This window comes from Terrapene carolina, unplaced genomic scaffold, assembly GCF_002925995.2.
Source record: "Terrapene carolina triunguis isolate 2854851 unplaced genomic scaffold, T_m_triunguis-2.0 Scaffold789, whole genome shotgun sequence".
In the NCBI taxonomy this organism is placed as follows: Eukaryota; Metazoa; Chordata; order Testudines; family Emydidae; genus Terrapene; species Terrapene triunguis.
The window spans coordinates 254,825-272,658 of record NW_020665140.1 but is presented as its reverse complement, the minus strand read 5'-3'; the positions used below and the strand labels follow the sequence as shown (position 1 = coordinate 272,658).

Here is a 17,834-nt window from a genome sequence, read left to right as displayed (position 1 = left end):
TCTGCAGTCTTTGTATTGCCTCTATATTTAGCATAGGATAATTAGGATATGTTGCTAATTTAATAAAATCTTTATATTTTTAAAATAATTAATGGAACAAACTCTATCTATTATAACAGTGTAAATTCTGAATCACTGCACTGAATTCAATGGAGTTACTCAGGACACCAGCATAACAGAGAGCAGAATTTGGCCCTCCATTAAAAGTAAAATAAGGTGTTGATTTAATTCTTCTCTGAAACATATGAAAGCAATGGTGTTCCACTAGTCAAACTGACATATCTAACTCCTAACAAATTGGCTCCTCAAAAAACTATGAAATCGTTGCAAAAAACTATGCAAATTCTTACTTAAATGCCTAAACTGGGGTTTTCGAAGGAGACTATTGGAGTTAGGCACTCAATCGCAGTTTTATACACCTAACTCCCTTAGTCTCCTTTGAAAATCCCAGTCCTACTGTATACTGAGGCTCAAATTATGTTCTCAGTTACACCAATGGAAAACCAGAGTAATTCTATTTACTTCATTTAGTTACTCCACATACGTACTCAGATATTTAAAAGAAGAATTTCATCCTTATGCATTTTTTAAACATCTGAAATAAGGGTACATAAAATAGTATGTGAACTTACAAGCAAACAGTAAAAACATATCACTTTGTGTGCTTTCAGAAAACCCACAGTCACAGGACTACCAAAAAGGAATCAGTGACCAGAGAGAAAGAATGTTAAACTCGACTGTAAACCATTTTTGAAGAAAAAAGATTATTGTCATGATTTATAGATGAGGCTGATAATACTTCCATCAGTGTCTAACAGATAGAAACAGATTATTTGTTCATCCACATAATTTATAGCCAAATGGTTTAGCCTTGCTTGCAGAAAACATTTCCCATCAAATTTATTTTAAAACTCTCTTCCCCTCCTGCCCCAGTTCTTTCTCATTAGAAATTTCTTGTTCACAATTTTTATATAGAGATATTTTATTGGATATTTATTGAATAATATAGTATTATATAGTTTCTCTATTCAAGCAGGATACCCTGGCCTCCTGTAAGTTAAGAATTCTTGGACATCATGCTACACTTTCAACTGACCCCACCTTCATTCATTCCAAAATGATCTTCTGAATATTGAGACTTTGGTCAATGGAGGGTGGGAGTTTTGTGTTGAAATTAATTTGAAACATAAAAGAAAAGGAATATTACATAAGCATCAGTAGAAATCAGCCTTTACCATTTTTACTTCACAGGTTTGATACACAGATATCTTGACTAAAGATGTACTTACTTTGGCATTTTTTTAATCCTACTCTCACATTCACTTGCAGAATGTGTGTTCTCAATGGCAAAGGCAAATATTTTAACATTGTTTTAAAAACAGGCAATATTTATTTCCTCCCTTTAGTTTACAATTAAAACACACTATGCCAAGGTTTTAAAGATACTGATACAATGCACCTGAATTATACTTTTGCTAGCCCATTTATATTTTTGCTCTGTTCTGGTATGGAAGGTCATATAATAGGTGATTTACTGTACATTTTGGAAGATCATTTTAATATCTTCAAGAATTGCTTAATTGTTTATTGATCTCATTATATCCTACATTTGTGGTTTCTTCGGATGTTAATGTTAGCAGTATGCTACGTGTTAAGTATTATTGTTAGGTCTGTTATTTCCAAAACATCAGTATAAAAACAGTACATACGAATCATTACATATGAATCATACATATGAATCATAAGTAATATGCATAGACGGGTGAACTACATCAAGTGGCTAGAAAGTATTTGGTCCATGGAATATTGTAAGGAAAACTGGATATTTAAGGAGTATCTTTTCAGTTCAATACCCACAAAATGTACACACATAGGGCTCAATCCTACTAACACTGAAGTCTATGAGAATAGGATCAGGCTCATATTGTAATCAGGAATTGTGTGCCTAGTCCATGGATAACATGTACATGAATATGTACCAACCAACCACTAACACCTACTCAGGTTAATGCGACATGCAAGACTCTTGTCCAAAATAATACTGATTTTAGAACAGATTTGTCTCTAGTCTGTTACCATAATAATGATTTATATTTTTAATTTAGAAATAGGTTCTCTAGTCTTACCATTTTTAACAGTAATTGCTAATGTGTTTACATATGTGTCTATAGCTACTAAAGCAGTTAAATGAGTTACTCTATGGCTTTAACCTTATTATTATATTGAAGTCTTTCACAGGGTATAGGGTGAAACAAGACTTCACTTATATTGCCACCTGATGTCAGTCATTTTGCTTCATTTCTGCATTATGCCTGTTTTAAGACATCTAACATTAAAAAAGTGTATTGTGTTACACAGTTTTTTATCTTAGAATATATTTCCTATTACATATGTTGCTGCTTATGTGATACAGGTCAAAGGCTTTCATTGCCTTTCCCAGCACCAGATCAGAGCTGAATTATGCAGAAGCTATCTTCAATTTATTTACCAAAATGCCACATTTTAATCACAGGTCAACGAATAAAACTTCTCATTCCAAATCAAACACCTATGAAAAATCTGCCTGTATCATGATTGGTATGTAATGGGAAAATCAAGAGCAGATGATTCTTATAATTATATATTTTCCAGCCCTATGCCGGCTCACTCTCTATGAAATGTCAACCAACGCTACAGGGCAAAAATGGCAGAGAACAGGAACAATGGTAATTTAAAGTGAAAATCTATGTTTCTGGCCCCTCAATGAGAATGTTCCAGTACATCAAAAAAGGACTGGAAAATGACTGCTTTTATAAATAAGAACTTTAAAATCCAAACTTAGATGAGAAGCATGAATTTTCTTTGTAACAAGTAGAGAATTATGAATCATACACTGCTTGCTTGCTCTTCTACATTACTGGGAAATGCTGTTACAATATCTTATATGGGCTTACAAAAATCCATTGTCAATGAAAGCATGAATTCTGAAGAATAAAAGGGTATGCTGGAAAACGTACAATGAAAATGGGAAGTGTTGTTTTACACAATGTGTTTTAAAGTTACTTGTTACATGTTTTTACATGTTCTAATCAAGTAACAGTAAAGACAAAAGATTAGTGCATAAGGAAATATCATCACTGCCTGGAAAACATCATGCTTATATTCATCTGCTACTACTAAAATTCATTTTGATTTAAATGGCACTTCCGATTATGCTTATAAAGCTGCACAGGCCGTTTAGTCTGCCATATTTGTAAAACAAAATAGACATATACACAAGGATACGAAATTCTAAAAAGTTGCTACCAAAACACCCCTACATTTTGATAAAAAAAAATAAACAAAACACTGCACAACATAAAACAACAGCATGCTGCACAGGGACTGATAACGAGATAAGAATATATCTAGTTGGACTATACTGTGCCTGTATGACACGAAAAAAAATCTGTTTATAGTAGTAAATGACCTCAACATTGTTTCAACGCCATTTGCAATAAATATCCTACCTAGAACTTGTAACAGTCATTCCTAAAAGACCTTCCATTGGCCTGGAATCATGACTCTAGTGAATTCTGCAGCTCTGCAGCAGATAACATGTTTGGAAGCAGTAGTAGGACTCCAGACACCAAGATGATGGAGACAAGTTAGTCTTGGAGACAAAATATTATGAACTTTCAGGCTTTGTGCCCCTTACAGCTGAGTCAAGAGTCACTCACTTATGTACAGTAGTGGTCTCTCTCTCTCTCAAATGTTGGAGGGTGCGCATGGAGTAAGGTTAAGATCAGTGCAACCGAACAGAAATTCAGCAGACTCCTAGGTTAAGCAGCAAAAACCCTCCCTGGGAGTTTAAATTTGCCTAGTCAAACCAAAATAAAAACAGAATAGCAAGTTCTCTGGCCATATTCCCTTCATTCAGCTGAACAGCTTTGACATGATAATCAGAGCAACTCTCAAATATACAGAGCTTCTTGGCCCAGTATCTAAACAGCAATTACCATGTGTTTTAAGGCTCTGAGCCCAACTCAGCTCAGCTACACCTGCTTAACTCAGGTGCAGGTAAAAGATTTAGGATTTGTGCCAGATACCTTCATGTAACTAGTAAGATACAACAAAAATACTCTGAGCACACTGTCTCTCGTAACAACTTTCCCCCCACAAGGGAGCAGCAAGCTAATTGGAAAACAGGTGTTAGGAATGTGTGTGGGGTGTCTCTCCAATGACTGCCTTTAAATCCTTGTTTAGGGCCTATCACTTCTATTATATGTAATTTAATTTAAAAAAGAGTTCGTGCTAAGCTGTCTATGGTGTGTTGCCCATTTAATGAAGTCTATATCATAAAGAAATCTGTCTTTCTTTATGATATAGACAGTGACAATCAGCTGCTTAAGCTCAAGGACAGGTTTCAGAGTAGCTCAGGGAGACATTCCCCAATAGAATTCAGAAAATGCACTCCAGAACCCCCGCTAGGATGCAAAAACCTCATATATTACTGTCTGACTCCAACAGGTGCACAATTTAGGGGTGTTAGATCCCAGATGCTTCTGAATGCACAGGAAGTGGTTGAAGCCAAAAGCATTTCTTCCATCAGCACTTTGCAAAATGAAGGCAGCCTTCTCTCTCTCTGATGCAGTCCTTGCCACAATTACTCTGTTTCTGTCACCTCTACATTGCTGTAATGTGTTCTACATGGGTGTACACCTTGGGATCATTCAGGAGCAGAAGCTAATGCAAAATACTGCACCCTACTTATTAAGTAGAGTTACACATGGGAACAAATCAAAGCAGAGCTTCATGATCTGCACTGACTACCATGGAGAATTCAGGGTATTCTAACCTTTTACCTGAGAGATCCCCTCTCACCCTGTGATATACTGCCACACTGAGCAAAGGCTCTTGAGCTAAGTTTATACCCTCAATATAAACAAGAAAAATCTGGTGGGAAGCCATTCTCTGTGAGCAGTATTTGGTTTGAGAATTTCCTTTCTCCCCCTTGGTCTGTGAGTCCCTAGATTTGTAAATCATCCAGGCACGTTTCAAAGCTCATCCTTCCCCCTTCCCCCTTTGTTAAGGCTGTGGAGATGATATATTTATGGGCAGTCATTTATGTTTATGTTGTAACTTTTAATGTACAGGATAATACCCAGAGCTCTTGATGGGCACCTATTTGAAAAAAACGAATAAAATAAATACATTCCCATGGTGGGCGTCCAAATGGGCAACACATGACCAGTGCACACCTCCACAGTATGTGACTGACTTTTCTGCACTCTACAATTTGGCAACACTGAAAAGATTCTGGAAGGCAAAAGGACTACCCCTACTGAATTACAGTACCATTTTTCTAAGCAAAATAAGCTGATGGGCTTCTTAACCCAATGAAACATCCTTTCTAGTTTCAGCTGTTTGTGGGCTGGGGGTAAGATACAGAGAGAGGAAAGGAGAAGAGGGAGGGCAATCTGAAGCAGGACACAGTGAGTGTGAACTCAGAAGAAATTCAGAATACAATGGGTGTGATTCTCCACTGCTGCATCCTCTGTAGTCATTTACATCTGTGCAAAGTGATGTAAATGCCTAGGTAATATTTTTACACCCACTCTGCACAGCTGAAAATGACGACACAAGGTTCAAGGCCGACCCCGGGTCTGTGATGGAAGACATTTGCGGAATAAATCAATCACTTCTCTCTACTTTATTTTTGCTTTTTTGGCATTTTCAAATGTAAATTGAATATGTAGCAACAGTTCTCTCACAGGTTGTTGAGTTCCAAAGCTGAACAATTCACTCTAATGTGAAAGATAAGTGGAAAGAGTTTCAAAAGCTTCAGAAAAGAGTTGCTGCCCCTCAACGTGTTCTCCGGCCCCAAGTTTTTGTACTTAATGTAAATTAGTTAAAGCTTTCTAAATTGCAAATATTTCTAGCTTATCAACAGCTAATATTCTGGGGAGAGGGGTTAACCTTCACACTGTAGATAATGAAGATGTGATACTAAGAAATAAGATGAATTAAATAATTTATTAATGAAGGCTATTTATCCCTTGGTACTAAGTAAGAATCTTTTAAAATGATAATCCTTCTAAACACATTCTGAAAATATGCAGAAAGGCAGTCAAGCATGTCTTTCCCAAAGGTTAAAGGATGTTTGTGAATCTACTGTTGCCATTAATTTAGCCAGTAAAAACAACATGGAAAAGTTAAGAGCTTGATTTCCAGCATAGTACACTATAAATGCTGGATAGGTAAAACATTTAGGTTAATAGGACTCTGTGGGAGGGTTTAGGACAATTTGTAACGGGAAGGTGAGATCTAACCTGCTGAGTCTTCAGCTTGAAGCAGTGCTTTCCTGGTAGTTGCTCTGTCATCATGTTTAGCTGTAAGTCACTGTACATCTAACCCCATAAAAAAAAGATTAGAGACATTTTACACCTACTGAGGTGGTCTTATGAAAATGACATCTTCTTAAGGACTGGGATCAACAACAAAGTATTTACAGTGGCTGCAGTTAGCATAGAATTAGCATTTGCATTATAGAATCCTAGTTCTTGTGTTTATAACTCGGCTGGAAAAAGGGTATCTATGTTATAACTTAGCAAACCTACAGAACCTACAGTCACCATTAAAATCTTTACAATTGCCTTGGTAAGCAATAAACGTTACCGCATTATTCTCCAAGTTGTCCCTATTCTAAGAATAGAGGAAACGGTAATACCATGGCAATTCTACTTGTAAAAGGCAAGTTTAATGGCGACTACATTACTGTATGTGCATCTATATATATATATATATATATATATGTGTGTGTGTGTATGTGTATATATGTGTATACACACACACACACACACACACACAGATTGTAAGTCCCCAGGGGAGGGACTCTACCTTTTAAACTTCTTCTATAGTGCTTAGACAGCATTGGTTCTCTCCAATAAATAAATATATTTTATATTGTCTTGATTTTCAACAAGGCAGAACACCCACCATTTTCCATTGAATTAAATGGAAACTGCATAGGCTCAGCACCTTTGAACATCAGACCTATACATTATAGGTACAACAGTAGTGAGACCTACATTAAGGATTCATAATACTTTCCATTATCCAATCACTTTGGCAAACTTGAATTATTTGAGCATAAAGTTTGAGCAAAAGCTGGTTAGCCTTCATTCAGGACAAAGTGAGTGGAAAATAGGTTGTCTTACCATTGTTACATTTTTTCTCTGACACTTGAACTTGATATTTGGCAAGGGGATAGTCCGGGCAACAGAAAAGTGCTTTTTGCTGTAGCCATGAAAATCCATTCAGGTTTGGTAAAGTTACAAGCCATAGAAAATCACAATAGCAAATGCATAGCAGAGATTGTTAGAAATTTGCTTTTTACATTCCTACTATATTACGCATAATCAAACCTCATGAATTCTCCTAAAGCAGGCACACAATGAAAACTCTTTTCCACGCAGCACACAGGAAATACAAACAAGCACCTTATTAACTATAGACATCTAGTGGTACAGAAAAGTAATGAATTACAAAATCAAAGTCCACATTCATTTTTTTTTTTTTATAATGCTTTTAATGGGAAATTCTACTTAAAAAAGTGACAGTAAAAATGACATTATTGAGTTCTATGTTTGTTGTCTCTCAAAGATTTCCATCTTAACATGTTCAGTTGACAAGAAAAATATGTTTGTCTACCTGCTAGCTCACCCTGGAATCTGAGAGTCAAGCTGGGTTCTTTTCTGCCTGTGCATCAGCATCAAATAAAAAAACATATTGAAGGTCAAATTATGCCCTTAATTAAATCAATGCAAACCACTGAATTCAAATTATGCATAATATATTCCAGCTCCTTTGCGCACAGCTACATTTATTCTTCAGTGCTAACAGGAATACATTTCAGTTAAAATATATTTTTGTCACTACAGTTAATCGGACTCTGAATATACACAAGGAACTGATCTGTTGAGTAAGATGGTATCACTTATACATACTCACTTTACAGAGTAGATGAGTACCTTAAAGGCTCTATAATACCAAGCAACTTCATTTTTACTGATCTTTTCCAAAAATGAGTAATAATTGATTATCATGCAGCTTTAATAAGCTTTTTCCCAGGAATCTAAGCAATCTTTGTGTATTATCCTTTTGAGAAGGCAGCCTCTATCTGGCAAAGTATTATGTTAAGTGTATATTTGGCAAGCATTCTATTATATAGTATAGTCAAAAAAGTAAGTCTAATGAGTATTTGAAATCTAAATCCAAATATATATCTGGTCTGTTCCTGATATGAAGCCAGTTTTGGATGTGTTTTGGGCATTTTACTGCCAATACATTCATCCAGCAATATAGATATGAAGGAAAATAAGAGATGCACATTTGCAAGAGTAAAAAAAGAAAAAGAATGTACATGGCTTTCATGGGTTTCAGTATGGCTCAAAAACAGCACTTGATGTTTAATGTCTCCTTTAAAGGCTGAAGCAATCATTCACTTTACTCTGAGTGACCTCTGGTGGTAAGAAAAACACATACACATATACATTGTCTAGCTATACCAAAAGAAGGACAAGAGACACTTGATATGATTTAATCAGGCTGTAACTTTACTATTAAATGTCTGGGATTTCCCGGTAGATAAAAGTGTACAGTATAGGTAACTCCATGATCATTTCAATATCTGTGGGAGGCTTCTGCCACTCCCCTCCCTTTTCCATCCAGGTCCCTCAGTCAACCCATTGCTGGGACCATACCATCCTCCCCCTTGAGCGAGGGTTAAGGTGGGCTATAAGGAAGGGGGGTTGACTCTCTGCTGTGCCCGTCATACGAGCCCCATTCACTATTCACTATAATAAAGCCCACCTTGACCCCCAACCCCCCCTCCCCCCCCCACACACACACACTCCACGTTGGCCAATCTGGTAATGATGGAAAAATTCCTTCCCAGATCCCCTAGAAAGGAGTTACTAGAATGATCCCTACAACAGGTCCTGACCAAACCTGGTATTTTGCCACCTCTAAGGGGAGGGAGGGTGGGTGTTGTTCCACCTGGTCTGGGGAAAGGGGGCTTCTCCTTCTGACTTTGCCCTTTATCAACTTCCCAGCCCTTCTGGTCCATGGGGGATGAGTCAGCGTCGCCACACTGACCCACTCAACTTTTGCAGCAGCTTCTGAACCTCTCTCTTAACCCCCGCCCATAAAGAGTTATACCTTTTCCCCCGGCAAGCCAGACAAGCCCTCCTGCCCCATTTAAGGAGCAGTGCAGTCATTACCAGCCACTCACTCAGGGCCATCCCTAGCCATTTGTGTGCCCTATCCAGCCCTCCCACGAGGGGGCTGTGTAGGCCCCAGGCCTCCCCCCACCAGGGTCTGGGAGGAAGGAGCTGTGGGGGGCACTTTTGGGGGCCCCACAGGCCCAGAGTTGCCTGGGGGATTAGTGGGGTGCCAGGAGAAGCCCGCTCCACTTCCCTAGCCTCGGCCCCAGCCGTGTTGCTCAGGGGAGGGGGCTTGGGGGAAGGGATCCGCCCCCCCCACCAGCAGTGGCAGGAAGCGGAGCAGCCCGGCCCCAGCCTGCTCTACTAAGCCAGCTCCCAGCACGGCACTCTGCTTCCTGCCACCGGTGAGAGCCAACCCAAGCGACATGTCTGGGACCGGGGCAAGGGAAGCACAGCGGGCTGGGACCGCGTCTCTCCACTTCCCACCGCTGCCGGTGAGTGCGGGGTCGCTGGGGGAATGGGGGAGGGCCGGGGCGGAGCAAGGGAGAAGGGTAAGAGGCAGGGTGGAGGGAGTTGTCCGGGGCCCCACGTCCCCCTAGGGACGGCTCTGCCCCTTGCACAGGAGGCCGGCCGAGGGATAAGGCTGATCGCCGGAGGTGGTACTGCCGCGTATGCAGCACGCAGCTGCCTAGGGCACCATGAAATTCGGTGCCCCAAATTTCATGGTGCCCTACGCAGCTGCGTATGCCTAAGGATGGCTCTGCACTCACTTATCAAGACTACTTTTAAATATATGTTATTACATAGTTTCTGATTCTGTAATAATACTGATTACAATATAATAAGGATGAAATAACATTTGATTGGTTTAGGTTATAACCCCAGAAGACAAAGGAACCCACCAAATATAAAAAAGCCAAATTCCAGAGGAATGTACTATTCTGCAATTGGGAATTATCTTCTTTTTCATGTAACAAGGGCACGTTTAAAGTGAAGGACATTAGGAAGAGCAAAATATACTTAACTTCCTTCTTAATGTACAGAATCTGCTGATTCTGATATTGTAATCAGTAGAAAATAGTCGCAGACCAAGTTCTGACTTTGGATTTCTTTAATGAGTCTTCATCAAACTTATCTGATGATTCTTGTAAAGTACCGAGGCCTTTATTAAAATGTATACATCTAGTGTAAAGGAAAGCACTTACAGCTATCACATGCAAGACGTACAGTCCTAAAAATGAAAGATTTATTCAATTAAGTAATATATACATTGAGACTGTGATGTTTGCATTGTGCTAAATCTAACATGCAACTAGATAAGAAATAGCAAAAACATCACACCCACACCCAAAATTAAGAACAGATATTCAGAGGGTCACAGTCAACATTTTCAATAGCTTACATTAAACATTTTTGACCCAGAGCAATATTAAAAACATCTTTATAGAAACAGAAAAATATGTTTTTATTATTTGAAATATTCATAAAAATGTCAAAAACTGTTGATGCACTCTAAAGAGTTTTGACCAAGAAAATTATTACTATTCATAACTGCTGATTGCTGCAGTATCCCCTCTTATTTAACAATGTCCATGAAAAAAAGAGAAACATATTAGGTCTCTGCTTCAGCAAATACTGAAATCTATTTATATGCAAATAAGCTATCCATTATTAGTATGAGAAGAGACTTAGGCATAAAGGGAGAAATAAATTATCACTGGAAACCCTTAATGAAATCTACTTCAAAACATAACATTTTACAAGAGCCCTCACTCATGTAATATTTGTTCAAGCCTAGAAAGGAATTGGTGAGTTCTGCACTTAGATGAGATCTCATACTACAATATTTCCCATGCCAATTTGTTTTATAAAATGCATTTATTCTTTCCTTAGAAACAACCTGATAATTATAAATCCACAGTTTCCTTGTGAAGGGCTGCATTTTCAAACTACTGTGGACTTCGGTGCTTCTTTCACATTATTACAAGGCGGTGGGGTTTTTTTTTTTTTAAAGCACTTTATTTTTGTTAACCTATGTTGTTGCTAATTTATGTAGAACAAATCAACATCATTGACAATTCCTGTATTAACCAAGGAACAAGCATCTGAGAGGGGTGTAGGCTGAGCACTACTGAGTTCTAAACCCAGGACTGACACTGACTAATTCTGTAGCCCTTGGCTAAATCACTAGGAGACTCTGCCTCAATTTCTCTACATATAAAATTGGGATTCATAACAGCTTTTGGGGTTCTGATGATTAGTTAATGTTTGTACAGCGCTTTGAAGCTGGAAAGTGCTTTTTAAGAATGATTATTATTGTTAGATGACCGTTATCAGCTCAAAATAAATCAGAAAGGGACAAATTCCCAGTTTGAATTCGATTTGTCCATGAATCTACTCACATTCCAAGTATTTGAATCTTGTGCAGAACATTTTCAATAAGGAACCTTGACTCTGGGCTGAAACAGCACTGGCCTATTGACCTTGAACAGTCTCAGTTCTCAAAACAGAGCTCCTCCCTGGCTCAGCATGACTTCTTAGCATGACTTTGGTTAAGTGATGTTAAGCATTCCATAGTCTGAAGTCTTTCTTTTGTAGGCATGCCATGTCAGCTGAACCCACCATCACAACAGGGCAGGTTGCAAAGCTCACCTATTAACACAACATGTTGCCTGTTTTTTCTGGGGATCCAGGGAGAGGTAGCTTGAGTCCTTTAATGGCCACTAGGCCATTACATTAACATCATTTAACTGATATACACACACACACACACACACACACATAATATGAGTATGATTAATCAACACATAAAATTATGATGAATAAATAAATGACTTATTAAACAATACAGCTGTTAGTGTCACAAACAGTAAAGTGAAAGGATGCAGTTCCCTGCTGGTTAGGTGTCTGTGATATTATCAACACTTGCAGAAACACAGATCTTGGACTTTGGGTCACAGATAGAATTGTAATTATTTGTCATTTTAAGCTTACATATGTACTATTAGAGCCTGATCCTGAGCGGTACTGAGAACCTCAAGGGCTGAGAACTCTCAGTTCTCACTAACATCCAGTGGAAATGAGAGGGCTCAGAACCTCACAAGAGATTCTTAGTACATTGCAGAATTATGCCTTTTATGATCTGATATTTAAAACAATTTTTATAAATGTTTTTCTGTTCATTTTTATAAACCTAAGAAGCACAGAGCTCATGTCACTGTTTGACAAACCTAAGTGAGGGTCACTTCTAAAGCCAAACTTTGCTCTTGGTTACAGCATGGTAAATCCAAACTATCTCCATTAAAGTCAATAAAGTTACTCTGGATTTATAATGGTATAAATGTGAGCACATGAGTAATGGGAGAGATGCAGGCATGTAGTTTTCTGCAAATTAACAGAAAAACAAAAATAAGACCAAGATATCAACAAGCAGACTTGATAAAACAAAAATAAACCTTCCATCTGCACATAAAGGGCTACATTTTTATATCAGTTACATTGGGATAAATCTGGAATAACTCCATTGAAGTTAGAGGTGGTTACTGAGACAAGAATCTGATCCAAAGAAATTTCCACTGAGCTCTAGAAAAAAACATAGGTTTCTGGTGAAACAAGTCAACTCTACATATATCAGCAACAGGCAAATATTCAAAATCAGACAATCAGGGGCCCAAAATATCTGAAGGTTATCCAGATGCCTAATTATCATCTGTTCTCTCCCTCCTCCAAGACCAGGATTCTTTTCCACTCCCAGGGAGTGGCTTTCACCTAATAATATTTTAGGGGAGTGTAGGCATGGACCAAACAAATTTTAACAATCAACCCTGATATTTTCAGAGGAGGGAGACAGGTGACAGGCTCCCTATTTCTCCTAGATTTTCAAGGGTAGTTAAATGGTATTGCTGCCCATACCTGAATACACTGGGCAAAAAGAAAATTCCCTTATTGTAAAAGACCTTAACTATTTTAGCAGTTGACTCAGCAGAATCCAAAGACACCTCTTCCAGTTCAGCTACCCTCATCCGTTAAAGTTCTCAGTCTGAAATTCCCTAAATGCACACAACTTTGGGGAAATCTTGCCCATTAGACCAGTGTGAAATAACCATTGCAGTGGGCCTGGAAGAAGAAAATCCCAGTGTTACTGCTGCAAAATAGGGAAGGGAGGACTTTTAATACGTAAAATAACTTGGCAAGACAATTTCACAAACTAGATATCTCCTTTCACTTCATTCCAAAACCAACTACCACTGACAGTTTTATCGTGTCATTTAAACATTTTTCCCTCTATATTTTTATATACATAAATGTAAGCACAACATTATATTGTTCATAGGAACAAAGAACAATAAGCCCTCTTTTCCCTTTCATCTGTCCCCTTTTTAAATACTATTGAATTTTTAATAGATTTACTTCTATTATTACCATAGAGCTACTTCCCCATGATTATGCTGAATTGGCAGTTCCAGAAACAGTCTTTTCTGGAATTACAGATTAGGTCTAGCAAAGGACAGCCAACTCGATAGTAACTGTAGGTTAAGGAGGACTTGAAGAAACATGATTTAATTGTCAGATTGTGTTATTTATGGATTCATACTGGCACTTCAAAAATGGGGCACTTGCCAACATTGCTTTCAGTCAAAATTTGAGTTACCCACACTTCTACTTCTAGTGCCTATTGTACAAAAATATGAAAATGAGAACAGAAAAGTGTCTTTAATGGGTATAATAAATCACAATCACATCAGTAAAAAGCAATTACAGCATATTTAACTTCATACCACTCCAAGTCAATCTATAATATTATGTGTTAATTTCAGTTCAAGTGATATTAAAAAAAAAACCCTACAGGTATTTTTCTTGTTCTCACCTCTTCTTTGCCCTTTTCATTGATCAAATTAGTCCATATTCCCTCAAAACCCTTTGATTGTAGTAATACCATTAGAGAGGGCACAGCTATTTAATTTTTTTCTGTTATAATCAGCCAACAAACCATTTACACCTACACTAGAAGTGCATGGTTTTTAGAAAAATGAGATCTCTCTCCCTCTGGGACAAATGTCAGACCAGGTGATTCCCAGAACCTACATGCTGTTCAACACCAAGTATTTTGTTAGAACTTAATTTAAGTTCTCGATATATGATGTTGTGAATGAAAAAAAATAATGCTGTTCACAATTTTGAATTCATTAGTTTTCTAGATAAGCAAAGTTAATACTTGAGAATCTCACTAGTTATGTGGCTGGATTACTATGGTTATCTTTGCAGGCATCTGTTTTATTGTAAACTAATATGGAACAGAAGTGATCTTTCAGATTTTGTTTAATCAACAATGGGTCAGTTTATACCAGCACAAAATGTAGTCTAATATCTCTGCCTCCTAGCTAAAATATGGACTTGGGTCCAAAACTGTACTGTTTATATGTATAGAAGTACTGCTTTACTATTTTGTTAGATTTTCTAAAGTAAAAACACTATGTAACTCTTGTTTTCTGAAATAGGTTATGTAAAATTATAATCAAGTTGTCATCCTGAAATATTTAATGACTTCACCTGATTTTACACTCACTTACACTGATGTAAACAGGGAGTAGCTCTGTTAATTCAGTCGAGTTACACTGATGTCAGAGTAATTTTTAATTAAAATATGAACGATGCCCAGGTCAAATTCAAAAGTATCTTGTGCCACTGGGCAATGCATCAAATGGCTTAAAGTTACCTAGGAAAGTGGCAGATAAACACATCATGAAATGGCCTGCCAATGTCAAGCACAACTTATTCCAGCTCAAAGGTAGAAGTAAGTCCTGAGGGGCCAAGTAAGTCCTTGTATCAGTGATGATACAAGGAGGAAGTGACTGGGGGACAGCTGAGAAAGGCTCACTCAGGGGAGGCCTCTTTGGCTGTATTGATGCAATTTCCTGGCCTCTGAGGTGTACAGATAATTGTCAGTAGGGACTGTTTGAGTTGGATTCATATGTGGAACCAGCATGGTACCCAGTAGAACACCGCACAACCTGTGCTATGTGCCAGTAACTGAGAACAAGTGAAGACTGCAATACAATCTGCATCAAATTTAGTACATCCCTAGATACAGACACTCCCTGGGTTACGCAAACCCGACTTATGCAGATCCACACTGACAGGAAAAGTTCCATAAGTTCCATGAGCTAGAAAGGTTGTTGTTGTTTTTTTTGCGTAATGATTGGGTATACATTCCCAACTTATGCAAAATTCGAGAACGGAACAGAACGCTTGCGTAAGTCAGAGAGAGTCTGTAATAATAATTATGTTTAGCCCATTGGATTGGATCAAGAACAATCTTTTATCTGCATTTTGATGGAAAATTCTGGCCCTGATTCTGCTGAATCCAGTCCTCTAAATTTTCTTACTTGCATGCTCTTTTTGCACATATAAATGAGAGTTCAGCTTATTATGTACTGTGAAATATGCGTTATAAATTGTTCTCAAAATAAAGAAAAGCACCTCAATACATGCAACAAAAGATGGTTGAAGTGATCTTTCATTTTAGAACATCTTTATGATACTGTGACATTCTATACCTTGGGGGAGCACCCTGTAACCCCCATATTCCTCATTTGCATATAAAGCATGCCATGTGAGGTATCACTGGAAAGGTTATGATCTGCTGAAACCCATTGTTCCATCTAAATATGTATATCATGAATGCATATGAAGTTATGAGAATGTGCTGTATGGTTGTCACTAAAATATGCTGTGGGTTTGGGAAGCGCCCAGATACTAGCTCTACAGAGACAGAGACAATGTCAAGGAAAGTAACCAACACCCAGGCAGGCGTCAAACAATCCATCAACAGCCATTGTCCAGCAAGGGAGCTACGATTCAATGACTCACCAGCATAAGGCCTCACTAGGGGAATTGCTCAACCTTGCCTGGGGACTCAGCAATGCCCACCAGATGTGCCTGGACTTGTGTTCTCCAAGCACATGGACAAAGGGTATAAAACAGAACACAGGGGACCCATGCTTGGCCTTTCTCCTTCTCCCACGTATGCTGCAACAACATTCAGAATTCTGAAGACTCCAACAGAGGGAAGTGACCCAGGTTTAAGGGACAAACTTGTATATAAAGGACTGCTATATACAGTGGAGTGAGAAAAACTGCTTAATCTAGATGTTGCCCAGTCTAATAGGGATAAGAGTTTAGACTGCATGCTTATATTTTATTTTATTTTGGTAACCACTCTGACTTTTTGCCTATCACTTATAATCACTTAAAATCTATCTTTTGTAGTCAAAACATTTGTTTAATTATTTATCTTTAGCAGTGAGTTTGCCTGTTAAATCTGCTCAAGTTTGCAAAGGCTGGTGTATGTCCACTTTCCATTGATGAAGTGGTGAACCAATTAATAAATTTGCACTTCTCATCTTGAACAGAACAGGTAATCATCAAGTGATCCATCCCCCATTCCCAGCTTCTGGCAAACAGAAGCTAGGGACACCATTCCCGTGTATCTTGGCTAATAGCCATTGATGGACCTATCCTCCATGAACATATCTAGTTCTTTTTTTAACCCTGATATAGTCTTGACCTTCACAACATCCTCTGGCAAGGAGTTCCACAGGTTGACTGTGTGTTGTGTGAAAAAATACTTCCTTTTGTTTTAAACCTGCTGCCTATTAATTTCATTTGGTGACCCCTACTTCTTGTGTTATGATAAGGAGTAGATAACACTTCCTTATTTACTTTCTCCACACCAGCCATGATTTAATAGACCTCAATCATATCCCCCCTTAGTCGCCTCTTTTCCAAGCTGAAAAGTCCTAGTCTTATTAATCTCTCCTCATATGGAAGCCGTTCCATACCCCTAATCATTTTTGTTGCCCTTTTCTGAAACTTTTCCATTTCCAATATATCTGTTTTGAGATGAGGCAACCACATCTGCATGCAGTATTCAATATGAGGGCATACAGTAGATTTATATAGAGGTAATATGATACTTTCTGTCTTAATATCTATCCCATTGTTTCATTTCAGGGAAATAAATAGTTACAAACAAATGAAGCATGACTTCAGGGAAAGGTCAGGGAAAGTGTGGGACCCTTACTAAATGAGGGAGGCAACATGGTGACAGATGATGTGGAAAAAGCTGAAGTACTCAATGCTTTTTTTGCCTTGGTCTTCACAGACAAGGTCAGCTCCCAGACTGCTGCATTGGGCAACACAGTATGGGGAGGAGGTGAGCAGCCCTCAGTAGTGAAAGAACAGGTTAAAAACTATTTAGAAAAGCTGGACATGAACAAGTCCATGGGTCCAGATCTAATGCGTCCAAAGGTGCTGAGGGAGTTGGCTGATGTGATTGCAGAGCCATTGGCCATTATCTTTGAAAATTCATGGTGATCGGCGGAGGTCCCAGACAATTGGAAAAAGGCAAATATAGTGCCCATATTTTAAAAAGGGAAGAAAGAGAACCCGGGGAACTACAGACCGGTCAGCCTCACTTCAGTCCCTGGTAAAATCATGGAGCAGGTACTCAAGGAATCCATTCTGAAGCACTTGGAGGACAGGAAGGTGATCAGGAACAGTCAACATGGATTCACCAAGGGCAAGTCATGCCTGACCAACCTGAATGCCTTCTATGATGAGATAACTGGCTCTGTGGATATGGGGAAA

The 17,834-nt window shown here is 38.4% G+C and overlaps 1 protein-coding gene across 1 annotated transcript in view; it reads right to left on the bottom strand.

The window, feature by feature from the left end:
- The window catches only part of STPG2 (sperm tail PG-rich repeat containing 2), a 415,406-nt gene that overhangs the window by 166,793 nt on the left and 230,779 nt on the right, over nucleotides 1–17,834 (bottom strand). The window lies entirely within an intron of this gene.